This window comes from Tachypleus tridentatus, chromosome 6, assembly GCF_004210375.1.
Source record: "Tachypleus tridentatus isolate NWPU-2018 chromosome 6, ASM421037v1, whole genome shotgun sequence".
Lineage (NCBI taxonomy): Eukaryota > Metazoa > Arthropoda > Merostomata > Xiphosura > Limulidae > Tachypleus > Tachypleus tridentatus.
This window is the reverse complement of record NC_134830.1, coordinates 3,612,066-3,624,010: the sequence shown is the minus strand read 5'-3', so window position 1 is coordinate 3,624,010 and position 11,945 is coordinate 3,612,066. Positions and strand designations below refer to the sequence as shown.

At 34.0% G+C, this 11,945-nt stretch overlaps 1 long non-coding RNA gene across 1 annotated transcript; it reads right to left on the bottom strand.

Annotated features, from left to right (window-relative positions):
- Positions 1-1,330: 1,330 nt before the first annotated feature.
- On the bottom strand, positions 1,331-7,300 carry LOC143254472 (uncharacterized). Its single transcript, XR_013030211.1, has 3 exons — positions 6,793-7,300; positions 3,338-3,497; positions 1,331-1,573 (listed from the first exon to the last, which is right to left on the bottom strand). It is a non-coding gene; the product is annotated as an uncharacterized LOC143254472 (long non-coding RNA).
- Between the last annotated feature and the right edge of the window lie 4,645 nt (positions 7,301-11,945).

The window sequence follows — 11,945 nt, the reverse complement described above, 5'->3', positions numbered from 1 at the left end:
CAACTCTTGGGTTACTCTTTTATCAACAAATTGTTGGATTTACCGTACATAATAAGGATCCACGGCTGTAAGGGCGTGTATGTTTGATGGAACGGGTATTCGAACCCTTGACCCTCAGATTACGAGTTTCAGTAACTTTTATTTCATCTTTCGCTGCTTTATTTTTGTCCACACTTTTTCAGCCAAGTTAGTTTTCCATAGTTATCACGTTCCTTGTATAGTTTTATATATCACATAAAGAAATCTTACAAAATATGCTAGCTATTTGCCAGGAACAAAGGCAATTACATAGAGGGAAGTGTTTGTATTAGTTTTAAGTTTGATGCAAAGATTAGGCAAAATTTGTTTGAAAATTTGTACACGATGGTTTTATAACTTGTGGATTTCACATCCGATTTTTATGACTCTAAGAGTATAAAATGTTAATTTTAATAATACTCTAAAGTACAGTATAAAATGTTAATTTTAGTAATACTCTAAAGTACAGTATAAAATGTTAATTTTAATAATACTCGATTTGTTTGTTTGTTTGGAATTTCGCACAAAGCTACTCGAGGGCTATCTGTGCTAGCCGTCCCTAATTTAGCAGTGTAAGACTAGAGGGAAGGCAGCTAGTCATCACCACCCACCGCCAACTCTTGGGCTACTCTTTTACCAACGAATAGTGGGATTGACCGTCACATTATACACCCCCACGGCTGGGAGGGCGAGCATATTTAGCGCGACGCGGGCGCGAACCCGCGACCCTCGGATTACGAGTCGCACGCCTTACGCGCTAGGCCATGCCAGGCCGATAATACTCGAACCCTTGTAAAGTACAGTATAAAATGTTAATTTTAATAATACTCTAAAATACAATATAAATTTCATTACGATCGAATCAGACGACTTTTCTCCAGACGAGTGCAAAAATTTACGAAACTTTTGTAAAATTGTTCACTTATTTTTACCCATTTCTCCTGGGATATTTAAGCTAGTATAATAAAAATATATGTCAGCTGTGTCCAAATTTGAAATCGATTTAAAGAGAAGTTTGTTGTTTTTTCACTGATGTAAAAAAGAAGAACAAAACAAAAGACTGTAAGGCTAAGTTTGATCTTTTGTGAAACGATTAGGGTTAAGGAAATGTGTTTGAATTGTTGTAAATAATGTACAGAAGCCTGGGAGATGTACCGTACCGTGATCACGAGATGGTTGAAGGTTTTATTCTTGTTAATAACACACAGTGTGTCATGTGGTTTTGTTTTTTGGCCACACATACTGTGTGTCTTGATACACAGACATATCCAAACAACAAGTAAGAGCAAGAATCAATAAAAACATGGTTGTAAATGCTTATATATGAGGAGCATTATCACGAAGCAGTACTTTTCTGGTCGGCTGTGCTTAATGCATTTGTGCTTAATGTGTACAAACAGCAGCAATATAAAACGAATATATTTATCACCAAGAAACCTTTATTATCACAAACAACGAATGCCAAACTGGTAAGGTGCAACAGACGTCAGCTCATGTCCCAGTTTACCGAGTTCTTCAACACTGGTCAGAGTTCGACTATCTTCAATTGTACCATCTAAAGAAAATTATAAAAACTATATCTTGATGGGTCGATGGTTGACCACCCTGAAAAGTATTTGTTCTGATACAAAGAAGAAAGTAAAACGTATACGATGCTTATATCTCAGTCCGTGAATTAATATAAAAGGAAGTATGCCATATGATCTAACGAATTGGGTTTCACACATACAATAGAGTAAAAATATTGATACAATTAAACTGACAATAAACGTTGCTGGAAGTGGTGTACTGGTGTTGGGCACGTTCTTGTGAAAAAAGCTGGGTTGTTTAACTTCCTTAAAATTTTAAATAACATCCAGAAAGCACATAACTATTGTCGCCAATCGTGTCAACTCAGTATTACAGCTTTCCCACGCTGATAAACAAATGGTGTTTCTAAGGCAATAATGAAACAATACTTCTGCTAACAACATTCAAAATTCATTTGAAAAACACAATAATAATTTGAGTCATTTTTTATAAAAAGCACAATCACTAGAGGTAACCCTGATTGAGTATGCTTGGGCTTAACTTGAATGTCAGTAATAATAATAAATAGGATTGGTCACTTTTATTGTTCCGTGATCACGAGCAAACAACACACACAATTTTACACGCTACTTTTATGCGTATTGCTAACACAGAAACTGAAATACCTTGTTACTTTTATAAACATGCTTGTTGCGTATCTTTTTTGTTTGTTTGGGAATTTCGCACAAAGCTACTCGAGGGCTATCTGTGCTAGCCGTCCCTAATTTAGCAGTGTAAGACTAGAGGGAAGGCAGCTAGTCATCACCACCCACCGCCAACTCTTGGGCTACTCTTTTACCAACGAATAGGGGGATTGACCGTCACATTATACATCCTCACGGCTGGGAGGGCGAGCATGTTTAGCGTGACGCGGGCGCGAACCCGCGACCCTCGGATTACGAGTCGCACGCCTTACGCGCTAGGCCATGCAGGGCCTTGTTGCGTATCATTTCATGCACTATTATTTTTCTCCGTCGCATCAAACATGCTCGCTCTTTCAGCCGTGGGGGCGTTATAATGTATGGTAAATCCAACTGTTTGTTGGTGAAAGAGAAGCCCAAGAGTTGGCGGTGGGTGGTGATGACTAGCTGCTTTCTCTCTAGTTCTACACTGCTAAAATAGGGCCGGCTAGCGCAGATAGCCCTCGTGTAGCTTTGCGTGAAATTCAAAAAACAAAGAAACAAAACAAGCTATTATTTTTATATATACAATTAACGTATAAATTTGACATATAATTATTTTTATGGATATTCCGAGTGAACAAGGTCTGAGAAGTAATTAACATTTAGAAATTTACTTAATATTCAGTTTAAGAAAGTAGAAACAATAAATTATCAATAAAACATATAAAGTCAATATGTTGACTAATTAGTAAGTCAAACTAAACTTGTTTTGTTGGGCTGTTTACTTCTTTTAAGTGGAAAGTTGCACAGTAGGTTCATTGTGCTGTGCCCAATTTAGACATTTAAATTATAAGTCTCAAGTTTACCAATATCAATATTTACTAATTATATAAAAAAACAAGATTTCTAATCACATATATTTATAAAGTTATTTTTCAGTATTTTAATTTGATATTAACCTGAAATAAAGATGACAATAAACCTTAAGATGGTTTGAAATTACTACTTTCTGTAACAAGTATAGGAATAATTAAACTAGGGTAAGTTTACTTGTGGTATGCGATCTCTTATGTACTACACAAAATCAACCATGTTCTGAAAGGTTTACAAACACTCTGGTTACTCACTCTGTTTTCAACAGCAATGTTGAACTCTTGTCTCTTGGCGCCTCGGTTTTGATTTTCCTTTCGAGCATCATCAAACAATTTTTCGATGTCTTTTCTCAGTTTTTCGGATGCAATAGGCACGACAGTCGAGGACTGCGCATTAAAATACATCGTGGATACACTGTGGAAGACGAAATAAATCAAAACTAATACGAAAACACTGGCACTTGAGTTCCATAAACAGTATTGTAAGTGTTGTTGCATAACCAAACAGAAACTTTCTGTTCAGAACATTTCACACATTTTAATAAATAGTTTTTTTAAGTACAAGAAGTTATAGATAATGACAAAAATCAATTTAAAATTAATATATATACATGTATTTATAAATCGTATTTTCAATATAATTTATGCGACACATAAAACGAGCTCTGCTGAGTGATAATAGATGATTGAAATACTATCTTAAAGCTGACAGAAGAATGGGCAAGAATATATAAAAATACCTAACATAGCATTCTTAAAATGGTTGGTATGAAACTTAAACTAAAATACAGTACAGAACAACGTTTAGACCTAACTAGGCCATCATCAAGTTAACAAAGTTTGTAATTGGCCGATGCCTCAGGAACGAGAGTGTAAACAGGTACGACATTATAGGTGGCGCTTCTGTTTAGATGTCATGCATTAATTATTATAGGTATATAGATATTCTTTGTGTTGGTTCAATTTTGGTTTGAGTTCTTGTATAAATGTTTGTTTATATTTGTTTCCCTTACTTAGTATGTTAGTGTTTACTATTGTTATGTTGTGTTCATTTGATTTACAGTTTTCAAAAACACCTTCGCAAGGACCACCTTTCTACCTGTATTATAATATCTAACATTTAACTGAAACGCCCCCTACAATCTCGTACCTATTTATACTATCGTCCCGGAGACATGTACCCAACAACTGTCAGTTACAAACCCTCTTTGTTAACCTGAAGATAACCTAAAAAGGTACAAACGTTGTTCTGTACTTTATTTTAAGTCAAGTGTTAATAGCCATCTTGAGAAAACCATATCATACCAGCTGTCTTGAGAAAACCACATCATACCAGCTGTCTTGAGAAAACCAAACTATACCAGCTGTCTTGAGAAAACCAAACCATACCAGCTGTCTTGAGAAAACCAAACTATACCAGCTGTCTTGAGAAAACCAAACCATACCAGCTGTCTTGAGAAAACCAAACCATACCAGCTGTCTTGAGAAAACCAAACCATACCAGCTGTCTTGAGAAAACATTTTTAGTTCAAGTTGGTTTCTCGTCAAAGTTATTCACTGTCTTTGAACGTTTCCTTTTTTGAGTAAAAGTACGTAATTAGGCAATATTCAAGTGTTCTTACAATGAATAAACAAAAGCTTAATAGAAATGTGGAAGATATACGAAACAAGACTGGAAGTTAAAGCATATAGTTCTGAAACTATTAACGTTAAGGGTGTCACAAGAAACTACTACGTCATAAAGAAACACTAACATATAGTATTTTATGGTATTATGTAAATTATAGAAACGTTATCCAGATTTTAGTACACCTTTAATATAACATTTGCAATTGTTTCTTTCATTTCTTTTCTTATGTTAGAAGAAACAAATACAAAATAACATACATTTATGGTTGCTTTATAAGATTCCCATAACTGAAGGTAACACATTATGTCTAGCCTTCAAGAAAAAATATTAGCGACATGAACACACATAAACAATAGACTTGAACAATAAAACTAATACATAGTAAAACGACAGACTTGAACAATAAAACTAATACATCGGAAAACAATAGATTTGAACAATTAAGCTAACATATAGTAACACAATAGACTTAAACAAATACATCGGAATATATATGCAAAAAAGGCTCGTTTGGGTTGAGAAAATATTTTACATAGAAGGTCGAAACGTTGTTCGCTCTTCTCTATATATGTCTCTACAAGTGGGTTTTCTCGACATCACTAAATACATCGGAAAACCACAAAGTTGAATGGTTAAACAAACACATGGTAAAACAATAGACTTGAACAATTAAACTAACACACGGTAAAACAATAGACTTGAACAATTAAACTAACACACGGTAAAACAATAGACTTGAACAATTAAACTAACACACGGTAAAACAATAGACTTGAACAATTAAACTAAACACATGGTAAACAATAGACTTGAACAATTAAACTAAACACATGGTAAACAATAGACTTGAACAATTAAACTAAACACATGGTAAAACAATAGACTTGAACAATTAAACTAAACACATGGTAAAACAATAGACTTGAACAATTAAACTAAACACATGGTAAAACAATAGACTTGAACAATTAAACTAAACACATGGTAAAACAATAGACTTGAACAATTAAACTAAACACATGGTAAAACAATAGACTTGAACAATTAAACTAAACTCATGGTAAAACAATAGACTTGAACAATTAAACTAAACTCATGGTAAAACAATAGACTTGAACAATTAAACTAAACTCATGGTAAAACAATAGACTTGAACAATTAAACTAAACTCATGGTAAAACAATAGACTTGAACAATTAAACTAATACATAATAAAACAATAGACTTGAACAATTAAACTAAACACATGGTAAAACAATAGACTTGAACAATTAAACTAAACACATGGTAAAACAATAGACTTGAACAATTAAACTAAACACATGGTAAAACAATAGACTTGAACAATTAAACTAAACACATGGTAAAACAATAGACTTGAACAATTAAACTAAACTCATGGTAAAACAATAGACTTGAACAATTAAACTAAACTCATGGTAAAACAATAGACTTGAACAATTAAACTAAACTCATGGTAAAACAATAGACTTGAACAATTAAACTAAACTCATGGTAAAACAATAGACTTGAACAATTAAACTAATACATAATAAAACAATAGACTTGAACAATTAAAATAGTACATAATAAAACAATAGACTTGAACAATTAATCTAGTACATAATAAAACAATAGATTCGAGCAGTTAAACCAATACACAGTAGAGCCATTGACTTGAACAATTGAACTAGCACATAGCAGAACAATAGACTTGAACAATTAAACTGGTGCATAATAAAACAATAGACTCGAACAATTAAACTAATACCTAGTAAAACAATAGACTTGAACAATTACACTAATACCTAGTAAAACAATAGACTTGAACAATTAAACTAATACCTAGTAAAACTATGTACCTGTTGAATTAAACTAATACATAATAAAGCAATAGACTTGTCCAATTAAACAGCTACACAGTAAAAAATAGGTTTAAATAGTTAAATAAAAAAGAAGAACAGTAAAAGTTAACAGTGAAAACAATGAAACAGTATAAAAAACACACATAATCAAGCACAAATAATCTAAACCCAGGTTTGAACCCCAGTCTTCTGTTATAGTTAAACATAACCCTTACCATCAACTTCTTTCAGTTCATCATAGATGAACAGACAGCCACTGAACTCTGACAGTTATGGTGTCTTTCTTGTGTTGCTTCCTGATTGGTATTATTCAGTAATTAGCTATTCTGCCTACTGATGTCGGATGTTTTCTGTGGTCGTTTTTCACTTGAAACACTTTATTATTAAATAGAAATAAGGAACATCAGAAATGTAACATAGTCTTATAAACGTTACAGAGAAAACTATGGATGCAGTGTTCGTATAGATTATTTCCTACCTGTTATACCCTTATCGATTACCATTAATCATGACGTAAAGAAAGCAGACAAATCAGACGAAGTTACATAGGTGTTTGGTAAATTGTGCTGTGACGTAATAAGTTGAAGCCAATCATGTTTTTCATTCACCAAAACAGATTGAGGAACATTCGCTGTGTAACGGGGGTTATTGCTTTCCTCAGTTGTTTTTTCTTTTTAAATAACTACATCGCTTCTAGTTGTTCCCCAGTGGGACATCAGTAATTCTTCGGATATACAACGTTAAAATCAGGAGTTGATTGACAACAGAAAGGCTGATGTGACTTTGCTGTAAAAAAAAACAGAGACACTCGTTCATCACCTCTAAATTAGGAAGGATAAGTTTATGTTGGAATCGAAAACAGATTTGTACGAAATTTAACAACCACTTATAATCCACCTACAGCTTAAATAGCGGGTAATATTTTATGATACTGCACAGATTAAAACCTGGGTCGCCAGATACAAACTCTATTGCTGAACCCCGTCCCTCGTAAGATTTCCAAAAAAAACGTTTTGCTGTTTATTTTTTGTGAAAGATTTTATTTATTTAGACAATTTAACCAACTTCGTTTTATAAACATTAATTTCGTTTGCACCTCGTTGTATTAATTTATGTCTGAGACGACGTTGTTAGCTTTAAAATATTGGATGATACAAAGGACAAAGTAGGTTTGTTTGTTTGAATTTCGCACAAAGCTACTCGAGGGCTATCTGTGCTAGCCGTCCCTAATTTAGTAGTGTAAGACTAGAGGGAAGGCAGCTAATCATCACCACCCACCGCCAACTCTTGGGCTATTCTTTTACCAACGAAAAGTGGGATTGACCGTCACATTATAGCACCCCCACGCCTGGGAGGGCGAGCATGTTTAGCGCGACGCGGGCGCGAACCCTCGGATTACGAGTCGCACGCCTTACGCGCTTGGCCATACCAGGCCTCAGCTGAGGAAGCATTATTAGTTGGTTCTAAGAACTGCCAAACAAATCCAGAATTAGCTCATTAACTGTAGTAGTTTCAAACTAAACTGTTTGGTGAAGGACTAATTTGAAGTACAAGAGAACAAATGACGTTTCAGAATCACTTGAGTTAATGTAATTGATTATGTTCGGTATGCAATTAATTATATCTATTGTACACTATCAAGTTCGTTCCGTGTAAAACCATGAAAATTGATAAACGTTATGTCATATAAAAACTATAAAGTTTAGTTGTTTTAGGTATAATAAACAATGGATTTAGTTAGTGTAGGAAGTCGGAATGATAGAAGTCTAATATATATTTATTTAACTGATTATGTTCATTCTTTAATAGATCTGTAAAATGTACGTCATACTGTTGTCAATAAAACCTCCAAGACAGTACGGGTTGTTTACAAATAGATCGAAATATGTAAAAATCGAAATGCGTGAAGACACCAAGAAACTCGGCCTAGCAGTCGCAATGAGTTTGTGTATATTTTGATTTGATTTCAGTTATAAATTATTTTACAATATACATTCTCTGAACTGGCCGCAAGGAAAATTAGTGCTTGTATAAAACAACTTATTTAGAACAAAAGAAGTGACACATTGTGAAACCATAGTTTTGATCGGTAACAATCAAACCCTGAATCGTTGACTCGTAATACGACGGTCGCGGGTTCGGATTCCTATTGTACCAAACATGCTCGCCCTATCAGTCGGAGGAGTGTTATAATGTTACAGTCAATTTTTGTTGGCAAAAGAGTAGCCCAAGAGTTGGCGGTGGGTGATGATAACTATCTGCACTCTCTCTAGTCTAATACGTAGGTTAATACATATAGACCTCGCGTAGCTTTGCGCAAAATTAAAAAACAAATTAACAATCAATCGTATGGTAAATAAATTACAAAGGACAAGTAGACATATTATATTTATTATAAGCGATGTATAGTTGATAATATAATTGAACATAATGACTTTTCCGAAAGGTGTCGCAACTAGAATACGTTTTGCAAGTTTGTTCGTTGTTATTGATGAAACGAAACTGCTTACAAAATCCTCTACAAGAAAATATTCATCATACTATGATATATGCACAATCTGACTGATTTACTAACGATTTCTAAAACTTTCATTCGTGTACTCAACGGTTAAGATTTCGTGTTTTCCTAACTTTTCAAAAAATCCGTTTTGTTTTTAATTTTTAACTTAAATGAAATTTCGTGTTTTAATTTTACTTTTCACACAAATAAATTCTCGTGTTTTTTAATTTTTTCTGTTTCGTTTTTATATAACATACAAACAAAGGGCTGCATTTCCTGCAGTGTGTTGAAAACTTTGGATTCCAGGTAGTTCTATTTTCCTTCTTACTTTTGTTGAACATGATATTAATTGTATTTAACTTACTATAAGATCACAAATTTCTAATTTACCAGTTACGTGCTGACGAAACCTTCCTACTTTTTGAATTTAGTTCCACTCTACGTACAAAGATGGCGCGTGTTAGTTCTTTGACGTATCTCTGAAAACAAAGTTCCATTCAACCAGGAAAATATTATTCCCTATGACGGAAACATGATTTTTATGAATTATCTTATGAAACTTCATAATACTCTACCACCTGTTTGTTACACAAACAAAAATTAAAATATAAGGTACTTGGAACAGCCCTTGTCAGATAATAATTATTCGTATTCCTGTAATTTATTATATAATAGCTGAGTATCTGACCCCTGTAAATTCACGATTAAGGAAAAGTTATCTTACAACATGAAAACTTGCTTTCCTTATTTGTAACTTTAAACAAAAGCTCATGACAATCGAGAAATGTGTATGTATGTTCAACAAACATCCATACAAGTTATAGTGAAAATCCGTCCACACCCTGCGAAGTAGTTACATGGACATACAATATACAGTACTGTTATATTTATATATATACTGATGGCCAAAGTATTAAGGCCAATAAACATAAAGAAAAAAATATGCATTTTGCACTGTTAGATTCAACCACTTATTTGAGTGGAACTTTGAAAGATAAAAATAAGAAAAGGGAAAATAAAACTAAAAAACGTTTTTAGCATTTAAAAGGGAAAATGTGAACACTATGAAATTAGCCTAAATACTAGCTGATCAAAAGTTTAAGACCATACCAAAAAGAAGTCATAAACAGAGTAGGAAGTGCCCAACAAGAGGTCTCAGTAGTGAGTTGCACGGCCGTCATTGCGAATAACTTTAAACATTCGCTTTGGCATGGTTGATATAAGCGATTGTAGAAGGATGGCTGGAATGTTGTTCCAAGTGGTGAAGATGGCTTCACGAAGATCGTGCACTATTTGGAATTGACATTCATTTCTATAGACGTCCCTTGCCATCCACCCCCAAACATTTTCAGTGGGGTTCAGTTCGGGTGAACAAGCTGAATGGTCTAAAAGAATCACGTTAATTGCCATAAAAAAAGTCCTTTGTCCTGCGGGCATTGTGGATTGCAGCGTTGTCCTGCTGAAAGATCCAGTCATTTCCACACAAGCGAGGGCTTTCAGTCAATAAGGATGCTCTCTCCAACATGCCAATATAACCAGCCGTTGTTTGACGCCCCTGTATAACCTGAAGCTCCATTGTTCCATGGAAGGAGAAAGCACCCCAGATCATGATGGAACCTGGAACCTTCTCCACTGTGTCGTGTAGAAAATGTCTCCGGTGAGATATCCTTATCGTGCCAGTAATGTTTGAAGCCATCTGGACCATCCAGGTTAAATTTTTTCTCATCAGAGATCAAGACCTTTGTCTACTTTTCTACGTCCCATGTTTGATGCTTCTCAGCAAAGTTTAACCGAGCTGTTTCGTGGTGTAGAAAGAGGCGTGGCCTTTGAAGACATTTACGGTTTTTAAAGCCTTTTTCTCGTAGATGCCGTCTTATTGTTCTTTAGCTGCATTCTGCATCCGTAAGTGCCTTCATCTGGTTCGACGATCGACTGGTGTCTTGCCGGACAACCCGTCGAATCCTCCTGTTTAACGCCGGCGAAATTTTCTTGGGCCGACCACTTGAAATTCTCGTTCCGTATCCCTCAGGATCTTTTAAGAAATTTGCAACAGCAGTTCTACTACGTCCAATCTCACCAGCGATGGCACGTTGAGAGAAATCTTTCTTTTGCAGCTCGACAATTCTGCCACGTTCAAACTATGTCAACTTTTTAGCCTTTGCCATGTTTTTACCCAATGTAACACAGGAAAAGTCAGTGGGAGATGTTGACAACGCTAATGCTTGAACTCAAATGACTAAATTTCGTTTAATGTTTACCAATTAACGCTTGGTTTCAGTATGGTCTTAAACTTTTGACCAGCTAGTATTTAGGCTAATTTCATAGTGTTCACATTTTCCCTATTAAATAGTAAAAAGTTTTTTATTTTTATTTTCCCTTTTCTTATTTTCATGTTTCTAAGCTCTACTCAAATAAGTGGTTGTTAGTCTAACAACACAAAATGTATATTTTTTCGTTATGTTCATTGGCCTTAAGATTTTGGCCACCAGTGTATATAAAAGTAGTTACATGGATATACAATATACAGAGATATAATAGTACTGTATATCGTATGTCCATGTAACTACTTACTTATATATATAAATATAATAGTACTGTCTGTTGTGTGTCCTTGTAACTATTTATCTATAAAAACATAATAGTACTGTATATTATATGTCCATGTAACTATTTATATATGTATATATATATATATATGTGTGTAGTTACATGAACATACGATATACAGTACTATTATATTTATAAAAATAAATAGTTACATGGACATATAATATACAGTACTATTATGTTTTTATAGATAAATAGTTACAAGGACACACAACAGACAGTACTATTATATTTATATAGATATATTGTTACATGGAAATA